Genomic DNA, 27,341 nt, shown 5'->3' on the forward strand with positions numbered 1-27,341 from the left:
TAATGTATGGGTAATAGACTTCAAGTCCAATAAATAATGGTAAAAAAACATTGTGTTCTACAAACTAGTCACTCTAAAGTCTATATCTAGCGGTTCAATTTCTGTTTTAACCCTTCACACTTTTTACAGAATTTGTCCAAACTTGGGCCAAAAAAATGTTAATTGAATTTTTTTTTACAAAAGTGGCATTTTCTTAAACCATTTTGAAACACCATATGATATATTGGTAAAAGTGACACCTTTCCACATTCTGCTATTTCTCCCGTGATGTGTATCTAATCTATTATATGGACCCGTTATAGGGCATATCATAGAAGGAGTCCATTTTGGCTTTTGGAGGCCTTTTTACGGCAGAGCTGATTTTAGGGAACCACGCTATATTTGCAGTGGTACTGCAGGTCATTTTGACAAGTATAAATTTCCTGCTAATATTCATCTAGGGGTATAGTGAGTATTTTTAATATGTGGAAAGAAATAAAAAATAGGTTTTTCCAGAAAATACAGTATTGCTGCATTTTTACAGTGAAACATTATCCAATAAGTAACCGTCCCCTTTGGTTCTCCCTACAAAAACAGTGTGAAAGTCAATGAGTTAATAATGTGGGTAATATCACGGTCTTTGTCTTCATAGATTCTAAAGGCCGATGTGTAGCCTGTGCCGCTCTCACAGAGCTTGTAGATTTTATCCACATATGTTGCTCTCTTTGAGGGGATGTACTGGCAGAATGAGAGCCTGCCTTTTTAACTCAATAGCGATCCATCCACCGCTGGTTTTTTTTCGGGGCTGTACACCGGCATAAATGACTCCTCCAAAGTTTTTATCAGGGGCCTTATTTTATATAGGCGGCCACGGCCTGGATCACTATGGGGGGGGGGCTGGTGATTGTCGTTAAAATGAAGGAAGCGCATTAGCACTTCATAGCTGCCTATCTGCTTCTGGTCATAACGGCTGGAAAAACAGTTGTGGCATGTGTAGGGCTTGTTGCCCAATATGACCGGATTGAGGGCTTTTTCACTAACCCCATGTTGAGGATGAGCCCCAATTTTTTTTTAAGTTCGCCAGTATTTGTAGGGGTGCCACTGCTTTGCATAGGAGGACGTTGGCTTTTCAGCAAAGAATTGGCGAGCATACAGATTGGTTTGGTTAACAACCAGCTCCAATAGTTCATCTGTAATGAATATTTTAAAAAAATCGAGGACTGTAAAATTTTCCACATTAATATTTTTCCACAATATTTATTGTGTGGCAATAAATTCTGGGATATTAGGGGAAAATGACTCTGTGGGTACCCACTCAATATATTTTGGGTGAATAGAGTGGGCCGTGTTTTGTGGTACTTCTGCGACATGTCCTGTGACTCTGCACGACACTTGAATTGCAGAAAGCATATCACTGTCGTCGCTACCACTGATAGACAACATTTCTACCTCAGACGCGGTTTCTGTATCGCTTTCATTTGAGTCCGAAATTAACATGGCGTATGCCTCTTCCACCATGAACCTTCTATGGGCCATTGTAATTACACACACGTACGACAAAGACTGTAACCAGACGCACACACAGACAAATCATATTTTTATTTTTTTTTCACAGACAAAAATACACGGACGTCACAAAAGCACGCGTCACACAAAAAACTGATGTCGAACAAACACGTAGGCTATAAAACTTTTTTTTAACATATATTTTTTTTAACTTCACACACGTACTTCACACACGTACGCTACACAAAAACCCTAGGCTAAACCTAGACTAACCCTAGACTAACTCTAGAATAGAACCTAGAATAACCCTAAGGGCACGTTCACACGTGGCGGAATTGCTGTGGAATTCTGCTGCGGACAGTCCGCAGTGGAATTCTCCAGCGGACGTTTTTTACATTTGTTTCTATCCATTTTTAGGAAAGTTAGTGCAGACGTTGCGGAAAACTCCCCTGCGGACCATAGGCTGTGGTGCAGAATTTTCACTCCACAGCATGCACTGTCTGTTGTGGAGAAGAAGCAGAATTTCACTGCGCATTTCAGCCTTTGCAATGCTAAAACTGAAATATGTGGCAAGTACGCTGTGATTTCTGCAACGTCTGAACTACCTGTCAAATATGCAAATGTTGGTGCAGATTCGTTGCGTAAATGTCCCAAATCTGCCCCAACATTTGCAGAGGAAAAACTCTGCCACGTGTGAACGTGCCCTAAGGATAACCATAGCCTAGGTATACAATTGAAGTTTATTTAAAGTTTATATATTAGATTTTTTGTAATTTAGTGTCTTTGGTGTCACAGTAAAATTCTCTCTCTGTCTCTTCTCATACAGAGTAACAAGTGTGAGAAGAGACAGAGAGACAGGTAGGAGAAACACTTCGTTTTTCATTTTGTGATCACTGTGAATGGTTCTCACAGTGATCACATGAATGGAGACCACTGTTATTGGTCTCCGATCATCACTCTGAAGCCAAGGCTGTTGCTAACAGCCTTGGCTTCAGAGGCAGATTACCTGATGACCGGGAAAACCGCTCCGATGCGGCCCCTCCCTCCCAAACCACTCAGATGTGGCACTTGCTATTGAGTGCCGCATCTGAGGGGTTAAAACTGATCGGAGACCACTGCTAGTGGTCTCCGATAGTTGCCCTGAAGCCCGATGCTTCAGGAGATCCCCGCGAAAACCGCTCCGATGCGGTCCCCTCCATCCCAAACGACTCAGATGCGGCCGGCACTTGCTATTGAGTGCCGCATCTGAGGGGTTAAATACGATCGGACACCACTGCTAGTGGTCTCTGATAGTTGCCCTGAAGTCTGAGGCTGTTACTAACAGCCCGGTCTTCAGGAGATCCCAGCGAAAACCGCTCCGATGCAGCCCCCTCCCTAGCAAACCACTCAGATGCGACACTTGCTATTGAGTGCCGCATCTGAGGGGTTAAATACGATCGGAGACCACTGCTAGTGGTCTCCGATCATTGCCCTGAAGCCCGAGGCTGTTACCAGCAGCCCGGTTTTCAGCAGCACCCCGCACGATGCGGGGAAAGTTCTTCTGAAGTGCCGACGTGAAAAGCCGACACTTCAGAAGAACTACCCTGAACGGCCGACATAAAAACACTATACGCCGGTCGTTAAGGGGTTAAATACTGCAGATTTTGCCAAAAGTTTTCGTTGGGGAAAATCCGCAGCATAAGAGCATAAGGGCTTGTCCACATGTAACGGAATTTCTGCAGAACATTTCTGCAGCAATTCCGCAGAAACTAGCAGAAATTCGGCTGAGGAAATACCGCACCATTTCCTGCGTATTTTGCTGCAGAAAATGGTGTGTGTTTTGCTGCGTTTTTCACAATGTTGGGGGATGGTGACATCTCCTCTGAAAAACGCAGCAATTCAGTCCACTTTCCACAGCAGGAATTAATAGTTACTTAGATGTGATAGATTACAGGTGGATATAGTCTACTACGTGACGTTTTCTGCCATTTTACTGCCGCCGCGAGTTACCTCGCAAAGGGGCCTACTAAGTCTGTGTCGCCCAAGGGCCCACATAAACCTGGAGCTGGCCCTGTATATACCTATCACTATAAACTTTTCTATTATACAATATTCAGCTGATGTGGCCATACTAATGGCGGATTGGTGATTTGTTGTGTGACTGCACTGACAATTGTTACTATATAGTTTCCCGATATATGCTGGGACCTTATACAATATTTACACCACCCCTTCGGGCTGGTTTACTGTGTGTGTTAAGTATGCTACTTATTAATAATAGTCATTTTCCAAGTTGATGCTGTGTACTGTAATATTGGATTGTTGATTTTTGTACTTTGAGATTTTTTTGTGTCTCTTGACCACCACCATATGCTTTCAGTTTGTGTGATTTTAGGTGCAGATGGCAGTCAAATGTGATACTTGTATTAATAAAGATAAATTTTTGCATTGTGTATATACAGTACATCATGTTCCAAATTATTATGCACATTGGATTTAACTGTCATAAACATTTAATTATTTGTTTTTCAATTAAACTCATGGATGGCATTGTGTCTTAGGATCATTGTAATCAATCTCAGAACCTGTGATAATTAGTTTGCCAGGTGTGCCCAATCAAAGGAAAACGACTTAAGAATGACGTTCCACATTATTAAGCAGGCCACAGGTTTCAAGCAATATGGGAAAGAAAAAGGATCTCTCTGCTGCCGAAAAGCGTGAAATAGTGCAATACCTTGGACAAGGTATGAAAACATTGGATATTTCAAGAAAACTTAAGCGTGATCATCGTACTGTGAAAAGATTTGTGGCTGATTCAGAGCACAGACGGGTTCGTTCAGATAAAGGCATAATGAGGAAGGTTTCTGCCAGACAAATCAATAGGATTAGTCAGAGCAGCTGCTAAAATGCCATTGCAAAGCAGCAAACAAGTATTTGAAGCCGCTGGTGCCTCTGGAGCACTGATAGCAACACCGCAGAAGACATTCCTCCCGATCTGACCCTCTTAGACTTTTATCTTTGGGGTCATCTGAAGGCAATTGTCTATGCTGTGAAGATACGAGATGTGCAGCAACTGAAACTACCGATACTGGAAGCCTGTGCTAGCATTTCTTCTGCGGTGTTGCTATCAGTGTGTGAAGAGTGGAAGAAGAGGGTTGCATTGACAATCCAACACAATGGGCAGCACTTTGAACACATTTTATAAGTGGTCAGAAACTTGTAAATAACTCATGAAAGAATAAAGTAACGTTAAAACCAAGCACACCATTGTTTTTCTTGTGAAATTCTCGATAAGTTTGATGTGTCACATGACCCTCTTCCCATTGAAAAAACTAAAGTTGGATACAAAACCGCGTTCCAAATTATTATGCAAATGTTATTTTTCGCTGATTTTCCTAAATAGTCGATGCAAATGACAGTCACTATAATCTTCAAGCCATCAACCGTTGGAGTATAATGCAACTTTTATTGAACAAATCTCCTAATGATAACAGATTTTTTTTTAGAAGTAAAAAACTCAAAATGCACTGTTTCACATTATTATGTACAACAGAGATCAAAACATTTTAAAGGTTGTAAAGATAACTAAAATGGTAATTTGTTGAATTTGCAGCATCAGGAGGTCATATTTACAGAAATCAAAAGCTCTTTCAATCAAAAAAAACTTAGCAGGCCAAGTTACATGTTAACATAGGACCCCTTCTTTGATATCACCTTCACAATTCTTGCATCCATTGAATTTGTGAGTATTTGGACAGTTTCTGCTTGAATATCTTTGCAGGATTTCAGAATAGCCTCTCAGAGCTTCTGTTTTGATGTGAACTGCCTCCCACCCTCATAGATATTTTGCTTGAGGGTGCTCCAAAGGTTCTCAATAGGGTTGAGGTCAGGGGAACATGTGGGCCACACCATGATTTTCTCTCCTTTTATGCCCACAGCAGCCAATAACACAGAGGTATTCTTTGCAGCATGAGATGGTGCATTGTCATGCATGAAGATAATTTTGCTACGGAATGCACGGTTCTTCTTTTTGTACCACGGAAGAAAGTAGTCAGTCATAAACTCTACGTACTTTGCAGAGGTCATTTTCACACCGTCAGGGACCCTAAAGGGGCCTACCAGCTCCCTCCCCCTGATTCCAGCCCAAAACATGACTCCGCAACCTCCTTGTTAACGTCGCAGCCTTGTTGCCACAGGATGGCCATTCACCAACCATCCACTACTCCATCCATCTGGACCATCCAGGGTTGCACGGCACTCATCAGTAAACAACACGGTTTGAAAATTATTCTTCATGTATTTCTGATCCCACTGCAACCGTTTCTGCTTGTGAGCATTGTTTAGGAGTGGCCGAATAATAGCTTTATGCACACTTGCAAACCTCTGGAGGATCCTACACCTTGAGGTTCGAGGGCCTCCAGAGGCACCAGCGGCTTCAAATACCTGTTTGCTGCTTTGCAATGGCATTTTAGCAGCTGCTCTCCTAATCCTATTGATTTGTCTGGCAGAAACCTTCCTCATTATGCCTTTATCTGAACGAACCTGTCTGTGCTCTGAATCAGCCACAAATCTTTTCACAGTACGTTGATCACGCTTAAGTTTTCTTGAAATATCCAATGTTTTCATACCTTGTCCAAGGTATTGCACTATTTCACGCTTTTCGGCAGCAGAGAGATCCTTTTTCTTTCCCATATTACTTGAAACCTGTGGCCTGCTTAATAATGTCGAACATCCTTCTTAAGTTGTTTTAATTTTATTTGGGCACACCTGGCAAACTAATTATCACAGGTTTCCGAGATTGATTACAATGATCCAAAGAGCCCTAAGACACAATACCATCCATGAGTTTAATTGAAAAACGAATAATTAAATGTTTATGACACTTAAATCCAATGTGCATAATAATTTGGAACACGGTGTATGTATATATATATATATATATATATATATATATATATATTTGATAACTGGGAAGGCTCCTTCAATGGGGTTGTCCAGGATTAGAAAAATATCTCTGCTTTCCTCAAAAAACAGCACCATGTCTGTCCACAGGCTGTGTGTGGTATTGCTGCTCAGCCTCATTCACTTCAATGGAGCAGAGCTGGAATATCATAAAATGTGGCACTGTGTTTGGAAGAAAGCAGCCGCGGTACTCTAATCCTGGACAACGCCTTTAAGTTTTTACTAGCATAGTAAGGTTAGTTGGATGATTATATTATGATCAAGAAGTAACTTTTATTTTCACATTTACACAACACAGGGAGATTAAATCCGTTAATAGTCTAATAAATGTATATTTACGGAGAGTGCACCTTATCATTTGTTACTCTGCTTTTCATTGTTTAAACTGACTGATCGCTATACCTTACGGCAGGACTGGAATGTTGATAGTCACAAGTGGATGATTTCAGGAAGAATGATTGCGCTACTTAAACAATAAGACGCAGTACAAGCAAGATGTCAATGCTGTCTTAATATTTTATGTGTGGCTGCAGTGGTAAGGAAATATGAAATAACAACAGGTTTTCTTATCTTGGATGAAAGTTGCTAAAGTTTGCTAATAATTTATATATCACATGTGCTTAGACTTATCAAACATTATGACATCTTAATTTGAACGCTAAGGGTAGTGTATTTTAAAATTTTCCTGCCATTCAAATACATTATGCACATCAATTTCACATAGTCAACTTTTGGAAAATTGAAGTGAATAATTGGCAAATCAATTCACCTATCGTATTCTATTAAACGGCATATTTTTTGGGCCAGTCAATCAGATTGTTTGATATATAGATATATAGCGTAGGATCTTTAAAAGTGAAGCATTTATTTGCATCATAAGGTCTGTCGGTAATGACTACATTCAGTGGTGTAACTACCGCTGTAGCAGCAATAGAGGCTGCTACGGGGCCCGCTATAAAGAGGGAGCCCGTGCCACCCGCCAGCACAGGTCCCCCCATCCCCGATGGTGTCACTAGCAGCCGCTATGGCGGCTACAACGGTAGTGACGCCACATTCAATAGTATCTGCATCCCTAGGTCGCAGATACTATTGTACACTATGGCGAGAATGGGGTATCGCCCTGCTCTGCCATTTACTAGGCAACAGGATGTTCGGCCTGCAGCCTATCAGTCGCAGGGACAGGATCCCTGTGCAGGCTGGCGTGATGATGTTACTGGATCATGTAGCCTACTCAAAGATCTAGTCGCCGTTGTGGAGCAGCTCCGTTCATCACGTATAATTTTTATTTGTTTGGGGGGCTGTATGGCACTATCTACAAGGGGGAGGTGGGGGCTGTATGGCACTATCTACAGGGGGCCGTATGGCACAATCTACAGAAGGGCTGTATGGCTCAATCTACAGGGGACATTATCTATGAGGGGGGCTGTGTGTGGCACCCAGGGAAGGGGGTGAGGCCCAGTCAAAAGTTTGCTATGGGGCCTAGTGTTTCCTAGTTAAGCCCCTGACTACATTATTGTAAAATCATTTGATACGTCACTTATTACACGTCTTCCCATTTGTACCAGAGTCCTCTGAAGAGGCCTACCTTTTCATACCTCTGATGTGACGCGCTTAATTATTTGGGCCCAGGTGCGACTACAAACTCAGTACCTCCTATGGATATGCCACGGATAACAATTATTTGCTATTAACAACATAGGAAATGGAACAAGAATTAAAAAAAAAACACTACTCCACATATGTTAACCTGTGTTGCTTATTATGTCAAATAATAAAAGTGCCGAAAAACGCGTCATATGCATGCCGTGTGAACAGGGTCTTAGGATGAACTGCAAATATATAGTGATTCAGACTCCTTAAAAAATATTATTATTTGACCTCAGCTGTTTGTAAAGAAATGGCCTGAATATTTTTGATAGAGCCTGCCGTTAGATACAGGGCCCAGCAGACAGGATCACACATGGTGATACTCCTGATCTTCTTACACTTCAGAAAAGAGGACCCCCAGCTGGTTCTTTGACAGTTTTCATGTCCACAAAACTAAACAAGTGGCCTGAGTTCTTTATCCATAGAAGACCCCAGTACTGGCAGATTAGTAGTATTACATTCTGCTGTTCTGATCATCAAGTATAAAAGTGAAGCCTATGAAAGGGAAGTTTTATTTAACTGCTAACAATATTAATAGCTTGTAATATAAATTCACAAACATGCTGATTGATGTTGTTTGATAGGGCAGCATATTATCCATTAGTATTACAAGAAATTAATAATACATTATCTAAAGAGCAGGACTAGCAAACCTGCCGTACTGACATCTATTGTGTGCACTGGAAATGGGAAGGGAAAGGGGCTGCCAGTTGGAGTGCTGACAGGGATACGAGATGTGTTGACAGATGGGTTGGAAGGTTTGCCTGTGAGTTTGGTAGCACGGGATACAGGTTACAGGTAGCATGAACGGGGAACACTCGGAACTGGAAAACACTTAGGAGACCATTTGCATAGACATACTAGGATAACGACAACAAGTCTCAGGCATTGGAGGGAGGAGCACAGCCCTTCTTATAGTCCAGGGTGCTCTGGGAACAATCAGCTCAATCTCCCACCTGTGTGCGACCTGGCCCCTTGTCTAGACTGAGCTCGCGAGCACACCCTGGTTGTCACTGTGGAACAGGATGGCCGCATGTGCAGACATCTCTGGAGAGAAGGGTGTCGATGAAAGGAGTGTGTGGTCAGCGACCACAGACGTTACAGTATCCCCCCTTTTACGCCCCCTCCTCTTGGGACCAGAACAAGAGAGAAACTTCTTAATGAGGGTAGCAGCATTGAGATTCTCCTCTGGCTCCAGGACCTCTCTTCTGTACCAAACCCCATCCAATCTACTAAATAAAAGGTTCTTCCTCTTACTTTTTTGGTGTCCAGGATCTCCATAACCTCAAATATCTCAGAAGAACCGCTGGGGGCAATTGCAGGGCTAAAAGTCTTAGAGTAGCGGTTCAGGACCACAGGTTTCAGGAGAGAAACGTGAAAGGAGTTGGGGATCTGGAGGGTAGGAGTCAGCCGAACTTGTAGGAGACCGGGTTAATCTGTTGCAAGAACTCGAAGGGTCCGAGGAACCTGGGAGCAAACTTGTAAGATGGCACCCTCAGCTGGACATTTCTGGAGGGCAACCAGACCTTGGCACCTGGAGAAAACTGGGGAGGTTCTCTTCTCCTTGTGTTTGCATTACGTTTCATGCGGTTCACCGCCAGCAGAATGGAGGATCGGGTCTGCTGCCTGATCCGCAGGAAGTCTCTAAAAGCAGAATCAGCTGCGGGCATTTCGGACATAACGGACACCGTGGGAGTCGTGGGTGTTGACCGTAAATTATGAAGAAAGGTGTATTTCTTGTGGACTCGCTAGTATGATTATTATACGAGAACTCGGCCCAAGGAAGAAGCTGCACCCAGTCATCATGCTGCTTGGAGATGAAGTGTTACATAGTTACATAGTTAGTACGGCTGAAAAAAGACACATGTCCATCAAGTTCAACCAAGGGAAGGGAAAAGGGAAGGAAAAATTTCTACACATAGGAGCTAATATTTTTTTGTTCTAGGAAATTATCTAACCCTTTTTTAAAGCCATCTACTGTCCCTGCTGTGACCAGCTCCTGCGGTAGGCTATTCCATAAATTCACCGTTCTCACTGTAAAGAAGCCTTGTCGCCTCTGCAGCTTGAACCTTTTTTCTCCAGACGGAGGGAGTGCCCCCTTGTTTTTTGAGGGGGTTTTACATGGAACAGGATTTCACCATATTTTTTGTATGTGCCATTAATATATTTATATAAGTTAATCATGTCCCCCCTTAGTCGTCTTTTTTCAAGGCTAAATAGGTTTAATTCTTTCAATCTTTCCTCATAACTTAAATTCTCCATGCCCCTAATTAGCTTCGTTGCTCTTCTTTGTATTTTTTCCAACTCCAGGGCATCCTTTCTATGAACTGGAGCCCAGAACTGAACTGCATATTCTAGATGAGGCCTCACTAATGCTTTGTAAAGTGGTAATATTACATCCCTGTCCCGCGAGTCCATGCCTCTTTTAATACACGACAATATCCTACTGGCCTTTGAAGCAGCTGATTGACACTGCATGCTGTTATTGAGTTTATGATTTACAAGTACACCCAGATCCTTCTCAACAAGTGAATCCGCCAGTGTAGCTCCCCCTAGGACATATGATGCATGCAGGTTGTTGGTACCCAGATGCATAACTTTACATTTATCTACATTAAACTTCATCTGCCAAGTGGATGCCCAAACACTTAGTTTGTTTAAATCTGCCTGTAATTCATGAACATCTTCCATAGTCCGAACTATATTGCATAGCTTGGTGTCATCTGCAAAAATAGGTAGTTCTCCATGATTTGGTTGATCCTCTCGACTTGACCATTGGACTGAGGATGGTAGGCTGAGGAAAACTCCAACTTCACACTGAGGAATCCGCACATGGCTCTCCAGAATTCCGAGGTGAACTGAACCCCCGATAAGACATAATATGCCTAGTCAAGCCGTGCAGGTGGAAGATGTGTTGGATGAAGATGGCGGCCAGTCGAGATGCAGAAGGTAGACCGGTCAGCGGAATAAAGTGAGCCATCTTCGACAATCGGTCCACCACCACCCAGACCACACTGCATCCCGCAGAGGGAGGCAGGTCCGTGATAAAGTCCATAGCAATTTGTTGCCAGGGGCATCGGGCACAGGCAGCGGCTGGAGCAGGCCCACCGGTTTGGAGTGGGCAACTTTATTTGCTGCGCACACCATGCAGGAGGAGACAAAGACTGTGATGTCTTTGGGCAGCGTGGGCCACCAGAACTGACGAGTGATCAAGTCTCGGGTCTTACGGACACCCGCGTGACCTGACAGTTTGGAACTGTGTCCCCAGTAGAGGATTCTACTTCTGTCTGCCAGATGCACAGAAGTCCTCACCGGGGGAATGTCTCTAACTTGCAGAGGGTTGACAGGGATGATGCAGGACGGATTAATAATATTCTGTGGAGACTCCATAGTGTCCTCTGTCTCGAACGACCTGGACAAGATAACGGCCCTCACATTCTTGTCGGCCGGACGTAGTGAAGCTCAAACTGGAACCGGGCAAGGAACAACGACCCACTGGCCTGACGGGGATTCAGTCGTTGGGCCATCTGGAGATAAGTGAGGTTCCTGTGGTCCATAAATATCAAGATGGGATGAACTGCGCCCTCTATTAGATGTCTCCACTCCTCCAGAGCCAATTTGATGTCCAGTAACTCCCGATCCCCAGTCAAGTAGTTGCGTTCTGCGGAAGAGAAGAGCTTGTAGTAATAGCCACATACCATTGACTTGCCCTTGTAACCTCTCTGGTTCTTGTCTCTCCCAGATAGGGTTCGCCCATAAAAGGGCCCTGCCAGTGAGGAGAGAGACGATGAACGCGACCCTTGCGCCATCAGACAAGAATGAACTTGCATACAGACTAAAGTGGATCTGGCACTGGTTCAAAAATCCACGGCAGGTCCTTGCATCTCCATCATAGCGGTCAGGAAGCGGCAAATAAAATTGGGGATCAGCACTGCCAGGAGGTGTAGACGGAGGATCAGTACTGCCAGGAGGTGTAGTAGGAGGAACGGCAGCTTGTACCTCCAGCCGACGTGCAATAATGTTCAATGCCTGGAGGAGTTGGTCCTCTCGAGACCGGAGGTCTAGCATATCTGCCCGCATCTTCTGTGAAGTCGTCATGGTCCTGGATTGACCAGTGGGGTCCATGGCCTGAGCCTACTGTCACGTTGGCTATGTGGACCCACTGGGCCGTACCGCCTTGACGGTATGGCAGCTTGCCAACAGGACATAGATCACAGTATATAGTTCATATAGTGTACCTTTGGTAGCTCAGACAGTAGCAAGACAGGCTCGGCTGGGACTAGGCAGTAGGCAGGTGCCAGGCGTGGTGCGGTAGGACTGGCATGGTACACAGCACATCATGACTTCAGCTCAACACGGCACTTGACCAGGATAGCACAGGATACAGGTTACATGAACGGGGAACACTGGGAACTAGAAAACACTTAGGAGACCATTTGCATAGACATACTAGGATAACGACAACAAGGCTCAGGCATTGGAGGGAGGGTCACAGCCCTTCTTATAGTCCAGGGTGCTCTGGGAGCAATCAGCTCAATCTTCCACCTGTGTGCGACCTGGCTCCTTGTCTGGACTGAGTTCGCAAGCACACCCTGGTGGTCACTGTGGAACAGGACGGCCGCACGTACAGACCGCTCTGGAGAGAAGGGCGTCGGCCAGATGGAAGGAGTTCATGGTAAGCAGCCACAGATATTACACTATGTAACTCTCCATGGTAAACAGAGGACAAGTTCTCTAGTTGGGTATGGGAAAGTGTAAATTATCTAAAGATTGTTTAATAGGAAAGCGGGTTGTTGGGAATGAATATCATCTTTGAGATTATATAAGCTACTATAATACTCCCAAAATTGATCCACAATCTCCTCCGGGTGAATTATTTTTTGCCCCGAACTAGATTTAATTAATGCGATCCGCTGCCTTGCTTGTCTAGATTTCAGCTGTATGGCTAAAAATTTGTCTGGTTTGTCAGAGTGTGCGTAAAATTTTTATTTGTATTTGTGCAGCATGTGCTCATGAGCGTTTAGTAAGCCTAGTCGGAGGTCATCGCGTAGGGTCTGAAGTTCCCTAGAAACAGTACCAGAAGGAGACCGTTTATTGAATTTTTCTAGGTCTGCAATTTTGGAAATAAGTAGAGAAGATTCAAGATTGCGTGTTTTTTTTAATATGGGCAGCAGCTTGCAGGAACAACCCTCTCATGTAGGCTTTATATGCATCCCACACCGAGAAAATACTCGGCGTGGAGTGCAAATTAAAGTCGAAATAGTCTTGAAGACTAGTGGCAAAATTTGATCTATGTCCGGAGTAATTGGATTGAGTCATTTAGGCGCCATAAAAAAGTCAAGAATCCCTGCATTAAATCTGATATATCCACAGAGATTGGTGCGTGATCAGACCACGTAATAAGGTCAATCTTTGCGTTAGAGGTTTTATATAGGTCATGCCTACCCACTAAAAACACATCTATTCTAGAGTAAGAAGAATGCCTAGTAGAGAAAAATGTGTAGTCCCTCTATGAACCATGTAAACACCTCCAAACATCCAGATATCCCTCCCTAATAGTCAAACCATGAATGGATGAGGAGCGTCTGCTGGCAATCAAAGAGTCAAGATCATGAAACATAACATCATTGAAATCCCCACCAATCAGGACAAGGCACTCTACTACCCTCTTAATCTTGGCGAACATCTGTTAAGTTCATAAATAATGATAAGATATCTTCCTTGTTTATCTGGAATGAAGCGCACCAAAGTGAATGCTACATTAGAATTGATAGCGATTAAAACACCCCTTTTTTTACTAGCCATGGAAGCTAAAGACACATGTGGAAATTTAGGATGATTACAACTAGGGGTCTTCTCACTATGAAAGTGGGTCTCTTGAGCAAACAAAACATCACATTTCAATGATAACACCTCTTTCCACATGAGGTTTCATTTAGGCCATGTTCAGACGTGGCAGAATTTTTCCGCTGCAAATGTTGGTGCAGATTCGTGGCAATTACACAACGAATCTGCACCAACTTTGCATATTTGACAGGTAATTCAGACGTTGCAGATATCACAGCGGACTTGCCGCAGATTTCAGTCTTTGGATTGCAAAGGCTGAAATCTGCAGTAAAATTCCGCTTCTTCTCCGCAATGGATTGGGCATGCAGCCTAATTTCCGCACAGTTATTTTATGCAACATCTGAACTAACTTTCCTAAAAATGTATAGAAAGAAATGATAAAAACGGCTGCTACAGAATTCCACTGTGGACTGTCCACAGCGGAATTCAACAGCAATTCCGCCACATCTGAATGTGCCCTTATAGGGACTGTTGCGACCTCTCACATTAATAGAAGACACTGTGACAAGCATCTAAGAACACTTAAGAATTGCATACTTCGTGATCAATGTATAAGGAAACATAACATTACCCACAATCTGAAGGATTTAACAAAGATTGAGATATAGAGCATTGGCATACCCGGTAAGGTCAATGGATCTAAAAAAAACAAGAGTGAGGAACACAAAAAAGAACATACAGCAATACAAGTAAACAAAATAAAAAAGAAAATCAGAAAGAACAAGACTGGAGTCATCCAGGTCAGCCGGTGAACTGGGTTTTACTCTTTTGTCGGGGTGAGCATCGAGCTCAATAGAAAGTCAGCCCATCTTTAAGTGTGGCTTCCACTACCACGGGTCAGCAAATTAGTTCACTTAAGTGCCCTATGAGTGGTTTCCTCGTTTTCCAGCAGTCTTCAATTCATAATGGACTTTCCTAGGAGAAACAGGAGCAGTGATGGGATTAAAGCTTGATAAAGCAATATTCCTTATGTAACAAAGATGAACCGTCTTCCACCGAGTTCTGCGTATGTAACGCGCCTTGTCGATTAATAATAAACTTTGTTGGAAATCCCCACTTGTAAGCGTTAGCGACAGTTTGTAGAGCGTTCATCACAGGAGAAAACGAACGACGGGCTTGCAAGGTGGCAGCTGAAAGGTCAGGAAACAGCAGAACTGAGGCTAAGGATCAGGCAATGAGGCCATTTTGCGCACTGCCTGAAATAAATGGTCTTTGATATGATAAAAATGCACTTTCGCTAACACATCTCGAGGGGCATTTTCTGGTACAAACTTAGCTTTAGGAATACGATGAGCACGGTTTATGACAAAATCAGCATTAGTAGCCGAGGGAAGGACTCTAAACAGATTTTGCAGGAACACCGTTATATCTGAAGGTTAACATCCTCAGGAATACCCCGGAACTTGATATTATTCCTACATGATCTGTCCTCTAGGTCTGTGACCTTATCTTTGAGCCATATGTGTCATCCTCAACAGCGTTATGGGCATCGACAAGCTTATTGTGAGCGATGGAGAATTCACCCATTTTGTTTTCTAGGTGTGAGGTGCGGTTCATCTACGTCCATTTGTAGCCCATGTAATAATTTCCCCATGTCAGAACAAAGTGTAAAGGATCTGCCAGGCACAGCTTCTGTGTATACGCCCATAGGTAATCAGTCTGCACCTGCTTCTATGTCTGTGAGACTGACTCCATCTTCCACCACTCAGGATGGCAGGCTTAGGAGTGGGAGAGCTTATCACAGCCTGGCCAGACGGAGCTATCTCCTGCCCTCTGTCTATTTATACCTGCCTTTCCTGTTCCTCCTTGCTTGTGATTCTTCTCGTGTGGTTTCCTGGCCCTGCTGCAGCTTCTGAACTATTTGACCCTGCTTCATACTGACCCTGGCTTACTGACTACTCTCCTGCTCTGCGTTTGGTACCTCGTACACTCCTGGTTTGACTCGGCTTGTTCACTACTCTCCTGCTCAGCGTTTGGTACCTCGTACACTCCTGGTTTGACTCGGCTCGTTCACCACTCTTGTTGCTCACGGTGGTCAGTAACCGGGTCAGTAACTCATCAGGGGTCTCCCCCTTTTTCTGTAATTTTGGGTTTAATCCACGGTTCTCCTCCGTTTCACCTGGTAGTTCCAACAATCCCGAGGTAGAGGTCGTTCATCGGGAACTGTGCACAGTCTGGGCCCAGGTTCAGAAGAACCTAGAGGCGTCCCAGAGCATACAAAAAACTCAGGCAGATAGAAGACGTTCTGCTAACCCCTTGTTTATGGTCGAGGATCTGGTGTGGTTATCGTCTAAGAACTTGCGCCTTAAGGTCCCGTCCAAGAAGTTTGCTCCCCGGTTTATAGGGCCGTATAAGGTCATTGAAGTCCTCAATCCTGTCTCCTTCCGACTGGAGTTGCCCCCATCTTTTCGAATACACAACGTGTTTCATGCCTCCCTCCGTAAACGCTGCTCCCCGTCCTTGGCTCCCTCGAGGAAACCTCCTGTCCCCGTTCTCACCCCTGAGGGGGTGGAATTCGAGGTGGCCAAGATTGTGGACAGCAAGATGGTCCAAGGCTCCCTCCAGTACCTGGTCTATTGGAGAGGATACACGCCTGAGGAGAGGACTTGGGTACCCACCCGGGATGTTCACGCTGGGGTATTGGTCAGGAAGTTCCAGCTTCGTTTCCCCAATAAACCAGGTCCACCTAGAAAGGGTCCGGTGGCCCCTCATAAAAGGGGGGGTACTGTAAAAGATCTGCCAGGCACAGCTTCTGTGTATACGCCCATAGGTAATCAGTCTGCACCTGCTTCTATGTCTGTGAGATTGACTCCATCTTCCACCACTCAGGATGGCAGGCTTAGGAGTGGGAGAGCCTATCACAGCCTGGCCAGACGGAGCTAGCTCCCACCCTCTGTCTATTTATACCTGCCTTTCCTGTTCCTCCTTGCTTGTGATTCTTCTCGTGTGGTTTCCTGGTCCTGCTGCGGCTTCTGAACTATTTGACCCTGCTTCATACTGACCCTGGCTTACTGACTACTCTCCTGCTCTGCGTTTGGTACCTCGTACACTCCTGGTTTGACAAAAATAGAAGAAGAGGGGGGAGGAATCCTCCAGCTCACCTGACACTACGGATGTGTGTCTCAGCAGCGCCCGGAATCTCGTGTCGGCACACGTTGAGGTACAGAGGAAGAGAAAGGAGTTGTTCCAGCGCTGTATGAAGTGGTTAAAATGGAAGCAGGTTTCCAAGTTTAATTAAATTCAATTAAAATAGTCCAGAAGAATAGTCCAATGTGAGGGTAAGCGGGCGGTGATGTCCTCAAAAGCCTACGCGTTTCGGATGCTCCTGCATCCTTAGTCTTGGCTGTGGTGTCTGTTTTTGAATAGCGCGCGTTGTCTCGTATTTATCCCGGTTTGTATAGTACAGCTGATTGCTGAGTGCGTTCCACTGTTGTTATCTCTGTGGAACGCAAGCCGGAAGTAAGGATGGTTGCTGCCCATTCTTTTATTTGTGTTTTCACTTGCGTATTCTCAACTGGTGACAGCATTAATATCGTAATCTAGAGTATAGGGTTATGTAAGTTCAATCTAGCCTGAATATGTTATATATTTCAGATGGCGTTTTGTTGTGTGGAATGGAAACTATATCGACGGAAGACGCCGTCACTTTGCCTGTTCATTATTATCCAGATAGCTATCTGACAGACGATGGTGCACATAAGGTTTGGTAAGTATTTATTTATTTCTAGAATTTCAAACAAATTACTTGGGCAAAGTTGGTGTGCATAGTCCTATAGGTGCCACAGTAATTATACTTTGAATTTATAGGATGATGTATTTAATACTGTCAATAATGGTACGCTGTTGTTGTTATATATTGTGATGATTGAATGTAGAATTTAGGCAGTGTTGTTTAATCGATGTTAAATTCTGGCTTAACGAAGGACAGAGACAGGCGCTTATTTTTAATGATGAGGATGTGACCAGGGAGGGAGGTGAGGGTAGGACAACAACTGGAGCAAAAAATGGTTAAAAACCTAATTGGTGATTGTGACTAACGAAAAAGTGGTTTAAAAATATGAACAGTGATGTACATGACAAAAAGCACATGTTATGCATGTACAGGCTGTAAATATGCGGGCAAGGAGTCCTGGAGTAATATGGTAGTAGATGGTCTTCAATAATATATTATTTTATTGAAGTTTTTATTATTGTAGTTGTTATTGTTTGTCTTGGTCTTGGTAACTACGAGGGGGGGCTAGGAGATCTATATATTAATACTGGAACATTAGGTCTCTTCTAAGATTTAAGCCATCTGGATATCTAGTTTTTAATCTGTAAATCCAGAATGCCTCCCTCAGGTGGGTTTTATGTTTAAGGTCACCTCCCCTTTTTGGGGGGTAGATTTTTTCAATAGCGTAGCAGCGTAAATTTTTTGTGTTACGATTGTGTTGTACAATAAAATGTTTTGATACATTGGAGATGTTAGTGATATTAATATTTCTCACGTAACTAAGATGTTCAAGAATTCTTGTTTTCAGTTTTCTGTTTGTACAACCCACGTATTTTAGTTGACATTCAGTACATTCTATGACGTAGATTACGGATTCGCTGTTACAATTGATATAATTCTGGATGCTGTATGTATCTGTTTGTGTAGAGTTACTCGGTTTTCGGTGGGTCTGGGTAGAGATTGTTTGTCCCTCTTTTCCGTTTAATTCAAGATCTAGAAATACGATATCAGTGCTATCAAATTTGTAGGTGAATTTGAGGTTGCAGTGATTTTGATTGAGGGTTTCTACAAAGGCCGGAATAGTGTCAGTGTCTCCTTTCCAGATTAGTAAAATATCGTCAATATACCTCCCATACCATTCAATGCAGTGGCCATATGTATTATCGGTGGAAAAAATGTAGGACTGTTCCCACCAGGACATGACTAAATTGGCTATCGATGGAGAGAACTTGGCTTAATTCTACAACAGAGTAACCAGTTTATGCAAATCAAAAAATTAGTCACCATGTAAGACCTGCTCTTTTGCCCATCCAACTAAAACTTTCAGTAACTCTACACAAACAGATACATACAGCATCCAGAATTATATCAATTGTAACAGCGAATCCGTAATCTACGTCATAGAATGTACTGAATGTCAACTAAAATACGTGGGTTGTACAAACAGAAAACTGAAAACAAGAATTCTTGAACATCTTAGTTACGTGAGAAATATTAATATCACTAACATCTCCAATGTATCAAAACATTTTATTGTACAACACAATCGTAACACAAAAAATTTACGCTGCTACGCTATTGAAAAAATCTACCCCCCAAAAAGGGGAGGTGACCTTAAACATAAAACCCACCTGAGGGAGGCATTCTGGATTTACAGATTAAAAACTAGATATCCAGATGGCTTAAATCTTAGAAGAGACCTAATGTTCCAGTATTAATATATAGATCTCCTAGCCCCCCCTCGTAGTTACCAAGACCAAGACAAACAATAACAACTACAATAATAAAAACTTCAATAAAATAATATATTATTGAAGACCATCTACTACCATATTACTCCAGGACTCCTTGCCCGCATATTTACAGCCTGTACATGCATAACATGTGCTTTTTGTCATGTACATCACTGTTCATATTTTTAAACCACTTTTTCGTTAGTCACAATCACCAATTAGGTTTTTAACCATTTTTTGCTCCAGTTGTTGTCCTACCCTCACCTCCCTCCCTGGTCACATCCTCATCATTAAAAATAAGCGCCTGTCTCTGTCCTTCGTTAAGCCAGAATTTAACATCGATTAAACAACACTGCCTAAATTCTACATTCAATCATCACAATATATAACAACAACAGCGTACCATTATTGACAGTATTAAATACATCATCCTATAAATTCAAAGTATAATTACTGTGGCACCTATAGGACTATGCACACCAACTTTGCCCAAGTAATTTGTTTGAAATTCTAGAAATAAATAAATACTTACCAAACCTTATGTGCACCATCGTCTGTCAGATAGCTATCTGGATAATAATGAACAGGCAAAGTGACGGCGTCTTCCGTCGATATAGTTTCCATTCCACACAACAAAACGCCATCTGAAATATATAACATATTCAGGCTAGATTGAACTTACATAACCCTATACTCTAGATTACGATATTAATGCTGTCACCAGTTGAGAATACGCAAGTGAAAACACAAATAAAAGAATGGGCAGCAACCATCCTTACTTCCGGCTTGCGTTCCACAGAGATAACAACAGTGGAACGCACTCAGCAATCAGCTGTACTATACAAACCGGGATAAATACGAGACAACGCGCGCTATTCAAAAACAGACACCACAGCCAAGACTAAGGATGCAGGAGCATCCGAAACGCGTAGGCTTTTGAGGACATCACCGCCCGCTTACCCTCACATTGGACTATTCTTCTGGACTATTTTAATTGAATTTAATTAAACTTGGAAACCTGCTTCCATTTTAACCACTCCTGGTTTGACTCGGCTTGTTCACTACTCTCCTGCTCAGCGTTTGGTACCTCGTACACTCCTGGTTTGACTCGGCTCGTTCACCACTCTTATTGCTCACGGTGTTGCCGTGGGCAACTGCCCCATTTCCCTTAGCTTTGTGTACCCTTGTCTGTTTGTCTGTCGTGCACTTACTGAGCGTAGGGACCGTCGCCCAGTTGTACCCCGTTGCCTAGGGCGGGTCGTTGCAAGTAGGCAGGGACTGAGTGGCGGGTAGATTAGGGCACACTTGTCTGTTTCCCTACCCCCATCGTTACACAAAGGTTTTTTTGTAGAGAGAGAGTAGCATGCTTTTCAGAGCCACTTCAGTGACTGAATTCTCAGTAGGGGAAAGCGTGTTCAGGTTCCATTCAGAGACAGGCAATGACTCATTTACATGAGTGTGCCGGTTGTGAGTGTGCTTCTTTTATGAGCAGGGCCCTTGGATGAAGGGGAGACATATGGCGATGAAGAAGGACTTCGTTTGCTAGTGTCCTTACCTCTCTTTGCATGCTGTGAGCCATCACTGCGGGTAGGTGATGAGCGGCATGAGGAGTGGGCTTCATCTCTATCAGGGTCGGCAGACGCCGTAGGAGAGCTGTATCCGGCGCCATCTTGAGAAGACAGGGCCGCTGAGTAAAAGTCAGTCAGGTGGCGTGGCCTGGACTTTTTGCCGTTCCTCCTCACCTTGGCTCTTCACCCGAAGATTCAGGAAGCCGAGGTAAGTTATTGAGAGGTGTTCCCGGTAGTGGAATACCGCTGTGAGCCGCTGAAGAAGGGTTAATGACGGAGCTCATTTACTTTGCGGCCATTTAGTAGCGCCACCAAACTCCATCCCACTTATTGTCTATATTTTTTATCTATATTGGCCTACTAGCAATAGTTTATTTCACTACTTCTCTACAAAATGTCATGTCATAAAATTACCTCTGCTATGTCAAAATGAATGTAGAAATGTATATAATGAACACTATGCCTGTTTGATTTGATTTTCCATTGAGGTTTTATTTGAGGCAGAAAATCTGCATGAGCTTTTCAAAGATCTATTTCATAAATCAACATCAGTGTTTGAGTTTCTGCTTGGTGAATCTAAAAACAAATCTAAAGTGACAAAAGTATGAAGAACCGCAGAAATGTGAAAATAAATTGGCTAGGTAGAAGCCAGCCGTGTTCTGGGATTAGCCTAAAGAGAAAACAGAAAAAATAGATCAAACATTGCACAGCCTAAGAAAAAATTGGACTTTAATTTATTGAACATCACCCTAACAAATGGCTTTACATTATCGAAGGCTGTGATAGTTTACAATAAGCTATATATAACACACAAGATAGCAGTGGTTACTCTGGGGTTTTTTTATTCCTAGAATTATTATTTTATGTTTTCCGAAGAATGAAAACACAGACAGCTCTGAATTTCAAATGCTTGAAAGATATAATTTACTTTCAAATGGAATTTTCAGTCGCACAAGTAAAAAAAAGTTTTATATGAAATAGTGTCCATGTATATTTCGCATAATGTCTGTCATTTAAAATATTCAAGACTCATAAATATCTTAAGGAGACAGTGCCCTTTATCTTACACCGGCAGCAAGGGTTGCCTTGTAGTCAAACTATAAAGGACTAATTTTCTGAAATGTAAATAAGCCATGTATGTCTACACTATAGATACACTGGTACTAACAATTTTCATGTCAAGTAGAAAATGTACAATGTTAAGGCCTCATGCACACAAACTTATTTTTTTTCCTGGCGTAAATACGGGTCCTTGGTCACACGTATTTGACCCGTATTGCACCAGTATTTACGGACCCATGCCTCTAAATACGGATCCGGTGTCACCAGTATTCCACCCGTATTTACGGGCACGTTTTCGATGCAAAATGGCACCTTACTAATCGGCAAGCCCTTCTCTCTATCAGTGCAGGATAGAGAGAAGGGACAGCCGGTTGTCTTGGTGACACGTCCCTTTTTCAACATCCAGCCAGACCTGCTCTGAAGAAATCCCGTTCAGGGATGAAACGCGTCAGCTGTTCTAATTAACGGGGCGGGTAGTGACGTCCAAACCCTGCCCTGAGAATACCTGTCCAGTGTTGAAGATCACACGTGGAAGGAGACATACTCTGGAATTTTTACTTACCTGGTTGCCGCCGTGCGATCCTGTCTCGTTGGGTCCGTTCCTCTCGGAGTGCCTTTATTCACCTGAAATACCGGCGTGCGATCCTGCATTGTCGGGTTCGTATCTCCTTGAGTGCAGTGGTCGTTGCCCCCATGGATCAAGGGAGGAGAGCGTCAGGGGATATAATGGTGGAGACTTGGAGGCTTTGAAATTAATGTGTGGCCACACAGGTGAATTTTCCTTCCGTGGAGATTTGCTATTTTCCACCCCGGAGCTGACTGCCTCCCCGTATGGTTTCCCGGCACTTGCTGGATGTCGAAGGCAAAGGTAAAAAACCTATAAAAGTTGATGTCTTGCTTTAAAGCTCAATATCATGAGAGCTACACATTGACCCAAGGGTCTGTGAAAAGACTTCCTATCACCACAAGATTTGATTTGGAACTGAGGATTCATTGATGAGAGGAAAAAAGCACGCTGTTAACCACATTCCTTTAATTCATGAGGCTATTTTTCTATCTTGAGAGTTAAGTCATATTATTTGCATATAAAGATAATTTCTTTAAAAATATCATTACCAGTTACTCCAAATAGGAACTCTGGCCATTTTGTGATATAAATAACATATATGTTCGAAAACCACAAGTGTGAACACAACCCAGCGGTTTTTCATTTTTGAAATCTTTTCAAAATTGTTTTACACATATATAGTATGCTATATTTCTATCAGGCAATATCACCTATGTTTTGAAGGTTCTTTTGTATGTTTTCTTTCCTGGCCAGGAGAATTCTCTTTTTAAATTTGTTATTTTTGTATTTATGTATAAATTTAATTTTGCCGGTATTATCTGGATTCAAAAATAAAATACTATGTTAAATTTTATTCAACCCAAGAGTGCCTAGTTATATTTCTGGATCATTTTTCTTTTTTCTTTTTTCTATAATCCAGCCAGACCTCCCTGGATGACGCGGCAGTCCATGTGACTGCTGCAGCCTGTGATTGGCTGCAGCGGTCACATGGGCTGTAACGTCATCCCGGGAGGCCGGACTGGAGGAAGAAGCAGGGAGTTCTCGGTAAGTATGAACGTCTTTTTTTTTTTACAGTTTGATCTATATTGTGATCGGAAGTCACTGTCCAGGGTGCTGAAAAAGTTACTGCCGATCGTTTAACTCTTTCAGCACCCTGGACAGTGACTATCCACTGACGTCGCCTAGAAATGCTCCCGTAATTACGGGTGCACACACGTAGTCACCCGTAATTACTGGAGCCCCATAGACTTCTATGGGCCTGCCCGTGACGTAATTACGGCCTAGAATAGCACATGTTCTATATTTTTTAACGGCCCAGGCACCTTCCCATAAGCATACAGGGAGGTACGCGTGGCCAATAGAAGTCTATGGGCCCGTAATTACGTGCCTTAATTACGGCCCGTGTTTACGGGCGTTTTTACGTTCGTGTGCATTGGGCCTAATTCTGAGTGCGAATTAATATTATCTAATAGGAGACATTGGTAATGGAAATAAAGTTGTTCAGAAACTATATTTGTTGTTGGCGCTGTCTTGGTCACTGTGTGGGAGTTATGTTCTGCTATTATATTTTCTTATTATGTTTCTTTATACTAGAAATTTTTAATGATGGTAAAACGTTCACTTTGTTAACGATAGAACATGCAGATAAATTAGGAATTGGTCATCAGATTCTAAAATGATAATTCAACAACCAATATGGCTGTACTTCTTGTTGTCACTTTTGCAAAAATAGCGCTAAAATTAAAAAAATTCAGTGTCTCTGTAAAGTAAAACAAATATAATTACCAAACTTTGGCAGTTTCTCTAATCTCTGATTTACCAATATATGGCCATTTTTCATGCTAATGCTTACAAAGGACCTCTAGAAAAAGCAGGGCATATGTGTTCCTGTGTGGACCACCAATAGAGGTCTAATGTCCACCAATTCGAAAGCTGAAACTGGACACAGCTTACAGCTGTTGTTTACACATGATTGTCCTAAAAAGTTTGATTGTTCCTACAAGGGAACTTAAGGATTGTAAAGATCATTCCTTTGAACATTTTTGCCTTTTATCTTCATAATACATTACAACTACCACCAGTTTTTTTGGTACCCAAGACAGGATCTTTTAATGTGACCCACTCTCCTCGGTCCCTGAAGTTCAGAATAATAGTTGTTGAAAAAATAATCCTGCAGTTTACAGCTAATAGACCTTATTTCACCCAGCATATTTGGATCTGCTAAATGTGAATTTTATGTCTGCAGACACAGCGTTTTGGTTTTGTAATTCATAAATTAAAGGGTAACTAAACTTTCAACAAATTTCTGACATGTCAGAAATTTTGATCGGTAGGGGTCCGAGCACTGAGACCCCACAGATCACTAAAATGATGCTGCAGAAGCGCTCGGGTGAGCACTGAGCTGCTTGGTTTCTGATCGGCTTTTCTCGGAAAGCCGATGTAACTATGTACTGACTCAATAGAAAGTCTTTCCCATACACCTTCCGAGAAAAGAAAATCAGAAACTAAGCAGCTCAACCCCCACCCTTGTTTTCAGCGATCGGTAGGGGTCCCAGTGCTCAGACCCCCACCGATCAAAAGTTCTGACATGTCACCATGACATGTCAGAAGTTTATTGAAAGTTTAGTTACACTTCCATTTTACCCTAGGTGACCGCCAACATTGGCTTCCCCTCCTCCTGGTTCTGAATGCCCTTAACAGATAAAACAACAAAATACTAGTGAGGTGTGCAAATATAAACATATAAGAATAATACACCAATGATGGTGATGGTGCAATTTAATTAAAAACAGAAATATAAACCTTATCTTATATATATTTTCTAAAGTTTGTTTGAAGCCCGATTTTTCATTGGTTTGAAATCAGGGAATAGCTATTTTTGATTGGACATGCGTTCCCCAGGTAACGGATCGCATTGACAGGCTCCGCCCCTATTGATGACGTAGCAGCCCATAATTGGCTGCAACGTACATCATTCGATGACTTCTGGGACCTGCAGTAAGGACTAATCCCTATCACTGGTCATTTATAATCAAGCACCGCAGTAATACTGCATGCAGATCACACAGCGATGTCAATGACATCTGTATAACGTGTTCTTATATAAAACACAGCTGCCGCAGAACCACCTTATTCAGATGTACAGAACTGTAGCTGTCCCATTCATATGTCTCAAAATCACGGCAAAATGCCACGACCGCTACGTCTGAATTATCCCGTCAGATATGAGACCCTCATGATTCTTAGCTATGAAAGAAAAAACGCATTGAATTTGTACCTGGCACCTTTGTTCCCAGGCTCTGCCCTCCATCATTGTGTGCAGCCGCCTCAGCTCTGTCCTGCAGCCGCTTCTCGTGCACGCCAAATGTGTCACGTGACGTCCCCAGTTTCCCACGCTGTCGCGTCCTCACAGGAAGCGGGTGAATCAGGTGAGCTGCCGCCGCCTCAGTTTTGGGGTCACATTATGTGTGGAGTTTTTATTAAGAATGAAAAAAATATATATAAGGTAACGACGTATATAACATAAGTGAAATATAGAATAACTGTTATATAATATATACATAAAATACCTGCAACTGGTGTATAACGATACATAACTGGAATATAAAACATATAATATAACGAATATAAAACATATATAATATAACGAATATAAAACACAATATAACTGGAATATAAAACATTGATGCCAAATGGGCATGAATCAGAAGTCCCCGCCCCTTATCCACCACTTCGTAGTTTAGTCTAGGAGCACTGGTTTAGGACTTTTATTTCCTAAAGGGAATAATGGTGCTTCCAATAACATTGGATCCGGTGTCACCAGTACTCCACCCGTACTTACGGACCCGTTTTCTCTGCACTAATCGGCAGCCCCTTCTTTCTATCAGTGCTGGAAAGAGAGAAGGGGCAGCCCTTTCGGGCAGAGTTTCCACAGCGATTGAAAGTAAAAGAAGTTCATACGTACCGTTGTCTTGGTGACGCGTCCCTCTTGACATCCAGTCCAACCTCCCTGGATGATACGGCAGTCCATGTGACCGCTGCAGCCTGTGATTGGCCTGTGATTGGCTGCAGCGGTCACATGGGATGAAACGTCATCCCGGGAGGCCGGACTGGAGGAAGAAACAGGTAAGTTAACTTTTAATACTCTCTAATTATTATGGGGGTCGTGCTCCCATATAAAGTATGAGAGCACGTTCCGTAAAAAGCAAAAACAGGACAGGTCCTATCTTTTGCGGAGCCTTTCTACGGCACGGACACCTTCCTGTAAATATACAGGAAGGTGTCCATGGACAATAGAAGTGAAAGGGGTCCGTAATTACGGACAAATTCTACGGTTGTTTGCATGGGGCCTTAGAACACATAATTGGGTATTTAAATAGTGAGTTTTTACTCTATCTATACTGTAAGTCAACCTCCCGAGCAACCCCGGGTATAACAGCTAGTTCCTATTAAGTATAGCAGAGGCGTAGCTAGGTTCTCCTGCACCAGGGGCAAAGATTCAGATCGGCGCTCCCCCAACTAATTTCCCGACATCTCCTTCCCCCTCGCCGTGTTTGCTTCCTCTACCAATTGTACCAATCTGTACATTTTACAAGCGATATAGTTCTATAAGGGAGTTACCATAACAATAAATTAGAAGAAAATAAATTAAAGAGGCCACACACAGCCCCTTGTAGATAATGACTGACACACACAGCTGCCTGCCACTTCTGGGCCGTCACAGACCCCAGTCAGAACGCCACTCCATGAACACCTGGCTCTTCCTAACACTGATCGCT

This window comes from Rhinoderma darwinii, chromosome 1 (genome assembly GCF_050947455.1).
Source record: "Rhinoderma darwinii isolate aRhiDar2 chromosome 1, aRhiDar2.hap1, whole genome shotgun sequence".
Classification (NCBI taxonomy): Eukaryota; Metazoa; Chordata; class Amphibia; order Anura; family Rhinodermatidae; genus Rhinoderma; species Rhinoderma darwinii.